The sequence below is a fragment of the Salmo salar genome, chromosome 02 (assembly GCF_965601325.2).
Source record: "Salmo salar chromosome 02, fSalSal1, whole genome shotgun sequence".
NCBI lineage: Eukaryota > Metazoa > Chordata > Actinopteri > Salmoniformes > Salmonidae > Salmo > Salmo salar.
Window position 1 is genome coordinate 87777067 of NC_138292.1, and position 11368 is coordinate 87788434.

An 11368-nucleotide genomic window follows, 5' to 3' on the forward strand; every position below is an offset into this window, starting at 1 on the left:
CGAATCATCCAGCGATCATACACTGTTTACCAGGGGGCAGGGCTACCGACGTTAAGGCTACTCTGAAGATGGTGCTGGCTAAAGCTAAAACTGGCGAGTGTAGAGAGTACAGAGATATTGTTATCCACGTCGGCACCAACGATGTTAGGATGAAACAGTCAGAGGTCACCAAGCGCAACATAGCTTCAGCGTGTAAATCAGCTAGAAAGATGTGTTGGCATTGAGAAATTGTCTCTGGCCCCCTCCCAGTTAGGGGAAGTGATGAGCTCTACAGCAGTCTCACAACTCAATCGCAGGTTGAAAACAGTTTTCTGCCTCTCCCAAAAGATAGAATTTGTAGATAATTGGCCCTCTTTCTGGGACTCACCCACAAACAGGACCAAGCCTGGCCTGTTGAGGAGTGACGGACACCATCCTAGCTGGAGGGGTGCTCTCATCTTATCTACGAACATAGACAGGGCTCTAACTCCTCTAGCTCCACAATGAAATAGGGTGCAGGCCAGTGTGGTGGCTAATTTCCGCATTACCAAATGAGGAGTTACAAACACACCAGTCTGAGTTAAAAAGCAGCATTCCCCAAGAGAGGATGGCTTTCACTTCAGCAGTAATAAATTCATGAACTTCTTTGAGGAAAAGATCATGATCAATAGAAAGCAAATTACGGACTCCTCTTTAAATCTGCGTATTCCTCCAAAGCTCCGTTGTCCTGAGTCTGCACAACTCTGCCAGGACCTAGGATCAACGGAGACACTAAAGTGTTTTAGTACTATATCTCTTGACACAATGATGAAAATAATCATGGCCTCTAAACCTTCAAGCTGCATACTGGACCCTATTCCAACTAAACTACTGAAAGAGCTGCTTCTTGTGCTTGGCCCTCCTATGTTGAACATAATAAACGGCTCTCTATCCACCGGATGTGTACCAAACTCACTAAAAGTGGCAGTAATAAAGCCTCTCTTGAAAAAGCCAAATCTTGACCCAGAAATTATTTTAAAAAACTACCGGCCTATATCGAATCTTCCATTCCTCTCAAAAAAATGGAAAAAGCTGTTGCGTAGCAACTCACTGCCTTCCTGAAGACAAACAATGTATACGAAATGCTTCAGTCTGGTTTTAGACCCCATCATAGCACTGAGACTGCACTTGTGAAGGTGGTAAATGACCTTTTAATAACGTCAGACCGAGGCTCTGCATCTGTCCTCGTGCTCCTAGATCTTAGTGCTGCTTTTGATACCATCGATCACCACATTCTTTTGGAGAGATTGGAAACCAAAATTGGTCTACATGGACAAGTTCTGACCTAGTTTAGATATTATCTGTCGGAAAGATATCAGTTTGTCTCTGTGAATGGTTTGTCTTCTGACAAATCAACTGTACATTTCGGTGTTCCTCAAGGTTCCGTTTTAGGACCACTATTGTTTTCACTATATATTTTTCCTCTTGGGGATGTCATTCGAAAACATAATGTTAAATTTTACTGCTATGCGGATGACACACAGCTGTACATTTTAATGAAACATGGTGAAGCCCCAAAATTGCCCTCACTAGAAGCCTGTGTTTCAGACATAAGGAAGTGGATGGCTGCAAACTTTCTACTTTTAAACTCGGACAAAACAGAAATGCTTGTTCTAGGTCCCAAGAAACAAAGAGATCTTCTATTAAATATGACAATTAATCTTGATGGTTGTACAGTCGTCTCACATAAAACTGTGAAGGACCTCGGTGTTACTCTGGACCCTGATCTCTCTTTTGAAGAACATATCAAGACTGTTTCAAGGGCAGCTTTTTTCCATCTACGTAACATTGCAAAAATCAGAAACTTTCTCTCCACAAATGATGCAGAAAAATTAATCCATGCTTTTGTTACTTCTAGGTTGGACTACTGCAATGCTCTACTTTTCGGCTACCCGGATAAAGCACTAAATATACTTCAGTTAGTGCTAAATACGGCTGCTATAATCCTGACAAGAACCCAAAAAATTTGGGTATTGGAATAAAACAGTTAACACAGAGTAACTTCTGATTTCTTTGTACTTTAATTAATGCAAACACATTTATGGTAAATATGATGTTCGTATATACGGGCTCACTGTGTCACCACGCAGGGCAGACAGAGAACTGAGTTACACATCCTTTGCTTTTCATTAAATACTCTGACAGAGATAGTTCCCACTCACTGCTGGCCTGTTAGAGGGAGGATGAGCGTCGTTTAAACTTACTCATCCTATCGTTGGCGTGCAGGTTGGTCCCAACCTCGAGACGCCTCCTGTTGCCGGGCGTAGTTATTATCTTTGGCAGTCGATTTATCTTGTGACTGCACAATGCACAGTTCTCTAAAACCCTGACACCCCTCCGCATATACATTTCACCCATATCCTGCCGTTATCTTTTAACAAGCTCTTCCACATCCCTGATTTACAGCATCTGCATTCTTTCCATATGACTCACCATCCCATGAGCCCCTTCCTCTCACACAGCAGTATGCTCTTATCATATAGAGTATAAACTTAATATTATAGCATAGCTTCTTTGTTATATTATATAGGTTATGCAAACAAATAGTTGGTCAAACCCTAACACAAGGTAACTAGTTGGAGCATTGAATGTCATGCTAACTGCCTTAAGACTGCCTGTTCCCATTCTGTTCCCAGTCAGGTCATTGAGTCTACCCCCCCAGATTTGTCCCTGGTTCCTGAAACGTATCACGATTTGGGTGAAGTGTTCAGTAAGCAGAAGGCGCTGTCACTTCCTCCCCACCGACCATATGACTGTGCCATTAACCTGTTCCCTGGAGCTACCTATCCCAAGGGACGGTTATACAGTATCTCTCGACCTGAACATGAAGCTTTGGAGATCTACATAAAGGAGTCTCTAGCTGCTGGTCTCATTCGTCCCTCGTCATCACCCCTGGGGGCAGGATTCTTTTTTGTGAGTAAGAAGGATGGCTCTCTTCGATCTTGTATTGATTTTCAGGGTTTGAATGATATTACGGTCAAGAACAAGTATCCCCTGCCCTTGATGAGCTCTGCTTTCGACTCCTTACAGGGTGCTACTGTGTTCACGAAGCTGGATCTACGCAATGCGTATCATCTGGTCCGGATCAGAGAAGGAGACGAGTGGTTGACTGGCTTCAATACACCGATGGGTCATTTCGAGTATCTGGTGATGCCGTTTGGACTTACCAATGCTCCAGCAGTATTCCAAAGTATGGTTAATGACGTCTTGAGAGATATGATCGGTTTGTTTTTGTTCGTTTACCTGGATGACATTTTGATCTTCTCTAAGGAGCCTTCCAGCCACGTCCAGCATGTCAAGCAGGTTCTGCAGCGATTGTTGGAGAACCGCCTGTTTGTGAAGGCCCGAAAAGTGTGAATTTCACGCCCACACTACATCCTTCCTCGGATACATCATCTCCCGGGGAGAGATTAAGATGGACCAAGAGAAGGTTAGGGCAGTTCTGGATTGGGCCCAGCCCGATACGAGATTGCAGCTCCAGGGGTTTCTGGGGTTTGGTAATTTCAATTGTAGATTTATCCGTGACTACAGCCATGTGGCCGCTCCATTAACTGCCCTGACTTCTAGCACCAGGACCTTCAGTTGGAATCCTGAGGCAGACCGAGCATTTCTGGAATTGAAGAGTCGATACACCAACACCCCGATTCTCTCTCAACCTGACGCTGCTCGGCAGTTTGTCGTGGAAGTGGACGCGTCTGATGTGGGGGTTGGCGCCATCCTGTCCCAGCGGAGCCCCACTGACGGTAAACACCATCCCTGCGCCTTCTACTCTCGTCGTCTTTCGTCTGCGGAGAGGAATTACGATGTGGGTAACCGGGAGCTTCTCGCAGTGAAACTGGCCTTGGAGGAGTGGCGTCACTGGTTGGAGGGAGCGGAGCAACCGTTATTGTCTGGACTGACCACAAGAATCTTGCTTACGTGCAATCGGCTAGATGTCTCAACTCGCGTCAGGCCAGGTGGGCTTTGTTTTTGGACGCTTCAATTTTTCCCTGACGTTCCGACCTGGGTCTAAGAACGGCAAGGCGGGCGCCTTTTCCCGGATGTTCTCCAAGACGGAGGAGAGTGGGGCCAAGACTGAGACGATTCTTCCCCAGAACTTCGTCATGGGAGCAGTCACATGGAGGATGAGGAGGAGGTTCTGGTGGCCCTTCGGACGCAGCCCGGTCCCGGTAACGGTCCACCCGGTCGGTTGTTTGTGCCTGAATCTGTCCGTTCTGCAATCCTCCAATGGTCCCACGCCAGCAAGATGGCTTGTCACCCGGGGGTGGCTTGGACGATGGCGTTACTACGCAGACGATTTTGGTGGCCTGCCATGGGAGAAGATACCCGGAGGTTTGTTGCTGCATGCCCAGTATGTGCACAGAATAAAAGTGCCAATCGGGCCAGCTCTGGACTTCTTCACCCCCTACCTATTCCCCGGCGACCATGGTCGCATCTGGCCCTGGACTTTGTCACTGGATTGCCCTCTTCTGATGGGAACACGGTCATTCTGACTATTGTGGACAGATTCAGCAAGTTCGCCCACTTTGTACCCATCTCCAAGCTTCCCTCTGCCTCTGAGACGTCCGAGATCCTGGTTAGGGAGGTTTTCAGGGTCCACGGGTTGCCCAGTGACATAGTTTCCGACCGTGGTCCTCAGTTTACCTCTGCTGTCTGTAAATCCTTCTGTTTGGCTATTGGAGCTACTGTCAGTCTCACATCTGGATTTCACCCCCAATCTAATGGTCAGTCGGAGAGAGCCAACCAGAAGATGGAATCCACGCTGCGCTGCCTTGTCTCCTCCAACCCCGCCTCTTGGGCCTCTCAGTTGCCATGGGTCGAGTATGCCCACAATACTCTCCCTACATCTGCTACTGGGATGTCTCCCTTCCAGTGCCTGTACGGTTACAAACCTCTCTTGTTTCCTTCTCAGGAGAAGGATCTCTCGGTACCCTTGGTCCAGGCCCACATTCGTCGTTGCCACCGGACCTGGCCAGAATGGCTCTCCTTAGAGTTTCTGACCGTTATCAGCTCCAGGCGAATCGTCACCGGATTCCAGCCCCCGATTATGCCATTGGAGATAAGGTATGGTTGGCTACACGGGATCTTCCTCTGCGGACTGAGTCGAAGAAACTGTCACCGAAGTTCATTGGTCCGTTTGTGGTGGAGAGTGATCAATCCTGTTGTGGTTCGACTCAAGTTGCCTAGAACGCTCAGAGTCCACCCCACCTTTCATGTCTCCTGCCTCAAGCCTGTGCACCTCAGTCCTCTGCTACCCCCTCCGCCTCCTCCTCCTCCTCCTCGGATGATCGGAGGTGGTCCAGTCTACACGGTGCGCCGCATCATGGATTCCAGACGGCGGGGTCGGGGTTTCCAGTATCTCGTGGACTGGGAGGGGTATGGTCCTGAGGAGAGGTGTTGGATTCCTCAGCGTCAGATCCTTGATGATGCCCTCCTTCGTGACTTCTACCACCTCCATCCTGGCGCTCCGGGTTGTCCGCCCGGTGGCGTTCGTTGGAGGGGGGTACTGTCAGGAATCCCACTTCCTGACTCTGTTTTCTGCCTGAGCTGACTGTTTTTTGTTTTGGAGTCTGTTTTCCTGAGGTTCCTGAACGCACCCTGTCTTGTTGCCAGGCGACGAAGCATGACGGGAGAACTCTTGATTACCCGCACCTGCATCTCATCAGCCATCTGCACACCTGGTCCTGATCATCACCTCTTCTCTTCATAAGCCCTAACCTGACATCCATTCCCTGCTGGATCGTTAGCAATGAACATCATCCTCCCGGAACATTCAACTCCCTTGCCTGGCCGTCGGTGGTTTCAGTGACATCATTGGATCTGCCTATTCAGTCTCATCAACTCACCTCCGCTGCCGCTCAGTTTCCTGGATTATTCTATTTTCACCTCGAGACTGTAAATAAATACTCACCTTCATTTTACTCACCTTGTCCTGGTCTGCTTCTGGGTTCAGCTTTAGAGAATCGTGACAGGAGCATTGTCCTGCATAAAGATCATGGCCTTCTAGAATGCTGAGGACTTCTTCCTGTACCACTGTTTGACGAAAGAATCTTCCAGAAACTGGCAGTAGGTTTGGGAGTTGAGTTTCAGTCCATCTTCAACCCGAAAAGGTCCAACTACATCATCCTCAATGATAGCAGCCCATACCAGTACCCCTCCTTCACCTTGCTGGCACCTAACTCAAAGTGGTACTCTGTGTCCATTACTGATCCAGCCACGGGCCCATCCATTTGGGCCATCAAGAGTCACTTTCATTTCATCTGTCCATAAAACCTTTGAAAAATCTGTCTTCAGGTATTTCTTTGCCCAATCTTGACGCTTCAACTTGTGAATCTTATTCAGTGGTGGTCTTGTTTCATTCTTCTTGACCTTGGCCATGTCTCTGAGCACTTGACACCTTGTACTTCTGAACACTCCAGGTAGGTTGCAGTTCTGGAATACGGTGGCACTGGAGGATAATGGGTTCCTGGTAGTTTGATGTTTAATTCTTCTCAAGTCTTTTGCAGTTAATTTGCTCCTTTTCTTCCCCATGTGTTTTTTGCGCCCCAGTTGACTATTCGCAACAAAACGTTTGAATGTCCGGTGGTCACACCTCAATAGTTTAGCTATTTAAAGAGTGTTGCAGTTAAATTTCTTTTTTGGCCCATTTTACCTGAGGTAATGAGGCTGCCTAATAATTATGCACACCTTGATATAAGGTGTTATTCACTTTCGCCACACCCTCCCTCATTATACAAATACATATCACCTGAAAATGATTAAATCCAATAAGCATTCAAGTTTATATGGTTTGGAGATCGAAAATGTGAATAGAAACAATGATAAGATCAGAATACTCACTTGCCTAATAATTGTGCACGCAGTGTATAATAATGACATAAAGACTATGCTGCTACGGTGTGGGATGTCATCTATAATAATGACATAAAGGCTATGCTGCTACGGTGTGGGATGTCATCTATAATTATTTGGCTGTTCTAAATTCTGTGTTGCTCAAAGCCTTGAGTAATTAACCTGTTTTTGAGACAATTGGCTGAAAAGCATCAACGCTTCAGGAAGCTTTGCATGTTCTCTGTGAAGTAGACTACGGGAGTTTTGTAACTTTTTCCACCTTGGCTTACTGCTAGCACGCTAGCTGACTGACATCTGGAATCTATCTATTTTTGATGTTGGGGATTTTCCCTGCCATCATTCTGTATTTCTCTGCTCTTCTGATCTGCAGTCATGTTTTAGTTGGGTTTTGTTAGTTGGGTTGTAACTGGTCTCCATTAGTTGGGCTCCAGCTCGCTGACCATAGTGTCACGAACCGGCTCGAAGACCGTAACAAAAAGTGAGACAACGTGGAGATAAAGAATAACAAAATATATTTATTAACTGAAGTAAAGTAAATAGAATTAACAATGGTGTGTGTTTAGTCAGTAGTGTAAGTGAGTGGTCGCATGTATACATGTGATAATGAGGGGTGTTGAAAGGTGCCAACGCAAACAACCAAAATAGCCAGAAAAATGCCACAACCAAAATCTGTCTGTGTCTGCATGGAGAGAGTCTCCTCAATGAACGGGGAAGAGGTGCATTTATCCTGGGACACACCCGAGCCCAGCCCATTTCACTGACGACCCTCCCGGCTCCGCCCACCGACATCCTATTAAGGAAAACAAGAGAAAAGAGAAAGAATTCAGCAGACAGAGTGGGAGGGTTGTCACAGCAGTCTGGTGATATACCAGGGCCTGGGGATGCAGTTAGGTTTGTATGTAGTCTGATGATATACCAGGGACTGGGGATGCAGTTAGGTTTGTATGCAGTCTGGTGATATACCAGGGACTGGGGATGCAGTTAGGTTTGTATGCAGTCTGATGATATACCAGGGCCTGGGGATGTAGTTAGGTTTGTATACAGTCTGGTGATATACCAGGGACTGGGGATGCAGTTAGGTTTGTATGCAGTCTGGTGATACACCAGGGACTGGGGATGCAGTTAGGTTTGTACAGTCTGATGATATACCAGGGCCTGGGGATGTAGTTAGGTTTGTTTTCCTCTAGCTATTCTCCAGTTTTCTCCCAGCAGCGTTCATAGAACATAGATCACTGTTAAACTAGGCTGCAGAGTTCCTAGTTTGACAGATAATTCAACCAGTGTGTGACCAGTGGGTTTCTTTAAATTAATGAATATGAAACTGCCTTAAATACAGATGTGAAGGACAGTGTGTTTTAAATTCTCACTCAAAATATGCACTGCTCTATTTGAACGTCTCAATATAATATTATTATTTAATAAAATGAATGAAAAATACATTTGTCTGCAAATGAAAAATAAAAAAACGTATCTTAACTGCGTTTCCCTCCAGTCAGCAGACGGCGATGTGCGTCTTTGGGGCGATGCTGCCAGCGTGACGTATAATCTAGTGGACGGAAAGGATCAACAACAACGAGTCAGCCACTTTGGTAGCCAACAGCCGAAACATTTAGACTGTTTTTGTGCATATTTGCCTCTATGTTTTAAATATACTTCTGACATCTAGTTAATAGACACCATTTCAATGGAATAACGTTAGGTACATTGTTAGTCAACTAGCTGGCTTGATAAGTTAGCCTAGCACTAAACTAGTCGCTCATGCTAACTAGCTAGCTAGCTCGCCTGCTAAAGAAGAGGAGGTCTGTTGGACGGAGAAAGAAGCTCTGTGGCTGAACATTGTAGTGAAAGAGGAGAAGGAAGAGGAGGATGTTACAGTAAAACAAGAAGTAGAGGGTGAGGCTGTTACAGTGAAAGAAGAAGAGAAAGACGTTACAGTGAAAGAAGAGGAAGAGGCGTTCAGTGAAAGAGGAGGAGGATGTTACAGTAAAAGAAGAGGAGGATGAGAAAGAGGATGATGCAGTTTTTGCATTTAGTCCTGAATGCTGATTGGCTGACAGCCGTGGTATATCAGGCCGTATACCATGGGTATGACATGTATTTCTACTGTTCTGATTACGTTGGTAACCAGTTTATAATAGCAATAAGACAGCTCGGGGGTTTGTGATAGATGGCCAATATACCACGGCTAAGGGCTGTATCCAGGCACTCTGCGTTGTGCATAAGGACAGTCTTTAACCATGCTATATTGGCCATATACCACACTTCCTCGGGTCTTATTGCTTAACTGTAACATGTGTATACCATCAGAGTCCCCACCACCACAAAATCACAACTTAATTGTCTCACAGAATGGCAAACAAGTTATATATTAAACTTTTGACGTGTGTCTATTGTAGACCTTGTGTAGAGTGTGTATACCTGCAAAAAGCAGACTTCTAAACAATGTTGGAGAAATACATAAAATAAGAATCATTATTGAAATGAAAATGAACACGTGTTTTTGGAAGATATTAGCAAAAGGACAAGCGCTTTGGGGAGACTGAACATATTAGCAAACGTTTGTTAGTTGACAAAAAACATGGGCAAAATAGCCATTTCAAGGAAAGGCTGAACTAAAGAATTATCATTTAGAAAAGATAGTAATTATTACTTTAGCGATAAAGTGGGCCACCAACAAAACGTTATTAACATTGGATCAAATGCAGCCTATAACATTGACTGAAATAGTAATATATATTATTATAGACCTCTGATCAGCCTATAAACTTGACATTATCTATTATTATAGAGCACTGTTCAGCCTATAAACATGACATTATCTATTATTATAGAGCTCTGTTCAGCCTATAAACATGACATTATCTATTATTATAGAGCTCTGCTCAACCTATTAACATGACAGTATCTATTATTATAGAGCTCTGCTCAGCCTGACACATGACATTACCTGAAAAATTAGATTTGGAGCTCTACATCATTTGTTTTTAAATCTCACCGTCACCAAGTTTATTTTGGATCTAGTCTAGATTAAACCTCATAGGAAAACAATTTTATTTAATGCAGGTTTCATTCAGGTGTCTCTGTTTAACTAAACAATCTGTTTGTCTTTGGCAGGAGAGAGACCAGACTCTGACAGCAGGAAGAGTTCCTCAGAGGAAACAGACCCGGAGACGCCTAACCAACACCACTGTTCCCAGTGTGGAAAGAGTTTTAGGTGTTTAGGGAGCCTGAAAATGCATGAGAGAATACATACAGGAGAAAAGCCCTACCATTGTTCCCACTGTGGAAAGAATTTTACTCAGTTAGGGGCCCTGGTTGGGCATGAGAGAACACACATGGGAGAGAAGCCTTATCACTGTTCCCACTGTGGAAAGAGTTTTAGGTGGTTATGGGTCCTTAAAAAGCATGAGAGAATACACACTGGAGAGAAGCCTTATCACTGTTCTCACAGTGGAAACAGTTTTAGGTGGTTAGTGAGCCTGAAAACACATGAGAGAATACACACAGGCGAAAAGCCTTTCCAATGTTCCCAGTGTGAAAAGAGTTTTAGGTGGTCAGGGAGTCTGAAAATGCATGCGAGAAAACACACAGGAGAAAAGCCTTTCCAACATACAGGAGGAGAAGACATACCACTGTTCTCATTGTGAAAATACATTTTCCCAGTCAGAGGACCTGAAATCACACGAAAGAATAGAGAGGCTGTGTTCTGACTTATGTTTTTGACTGAGAATTTTCCAGGGACAGGATTCATAGGGCCAGGGTGTCCGCTATGGACACCTGGAAAAAAATCAGCAGTGGACATTTCTGAACGTTTATCCAACAGACCTGTACATCCATGAATGGATCTCTATAATGTGTAACTATTTCTGATGTATGTATTGTTTAATATATGTACTATGTTAGGTATATTTATCTGTGGTTTTATTTCAACAGATTTTACTGATGCTATTAGATTGCTGGGTTTGGGGGATAGGAGTTTTATATATACAGTGCCTTCAGAAAGTATTCACACCCTGTCACGGGTGTCGTAGGGATTGGACCAAAACGCAGCGGGTACGTGAATACTCATCTTCGTTAATGAAGGAAAACCTAAACACTTAACAAAACTCGACGAGAAACAGTCCTGTCAGGTGCAACAAACACTAAACAGGAAACAACTACCCACAAATCCCATAGAAAAACACCCCTCTTAAATAGGACCTTCAATTAGAAGCAACGAGGAGCAGCTGCTTCCAATTGAAGGTCAACCCAATAAACACCACATAGAAATAGACATACTAGAACTAACATAGAAATAGACTAACAAGAACATAGCCCAACAAACCCCGAAACACTCTAAACAAACACCCCCTGCCATGCCCTGACCAAACTACAATAACAAACAACCTCTTTTACTGGTCAGGACGTGACACACCCCTTGACTTGTCCCACGTTTTGTTTGTTGTTACGTTTTTGGAAATGTTTACAAATGTAATTAAAAGCCTAAACAAGTTCAGAA

At 44.7% G+C, this 11368-nt stretch overlaps 1 long non-coding RNA gene across 1 annotated transcript; it reads left to right on the top strand.

Annotated features, from left to right (window-relative positions):
* The first annotated feature begins 8395 nt into the window (after positions 1-8395).
* LOC106578625 (uncharacterized) lies at positions 8396-11368 on the top strand. Its single transcript, XR_014382351.1, has 2 exons — positions 8396-8955; positions 9985-11368. It is a non-coding gene; the product is annotated as an uncharacterized LOC106578625 (long non-coding RNA).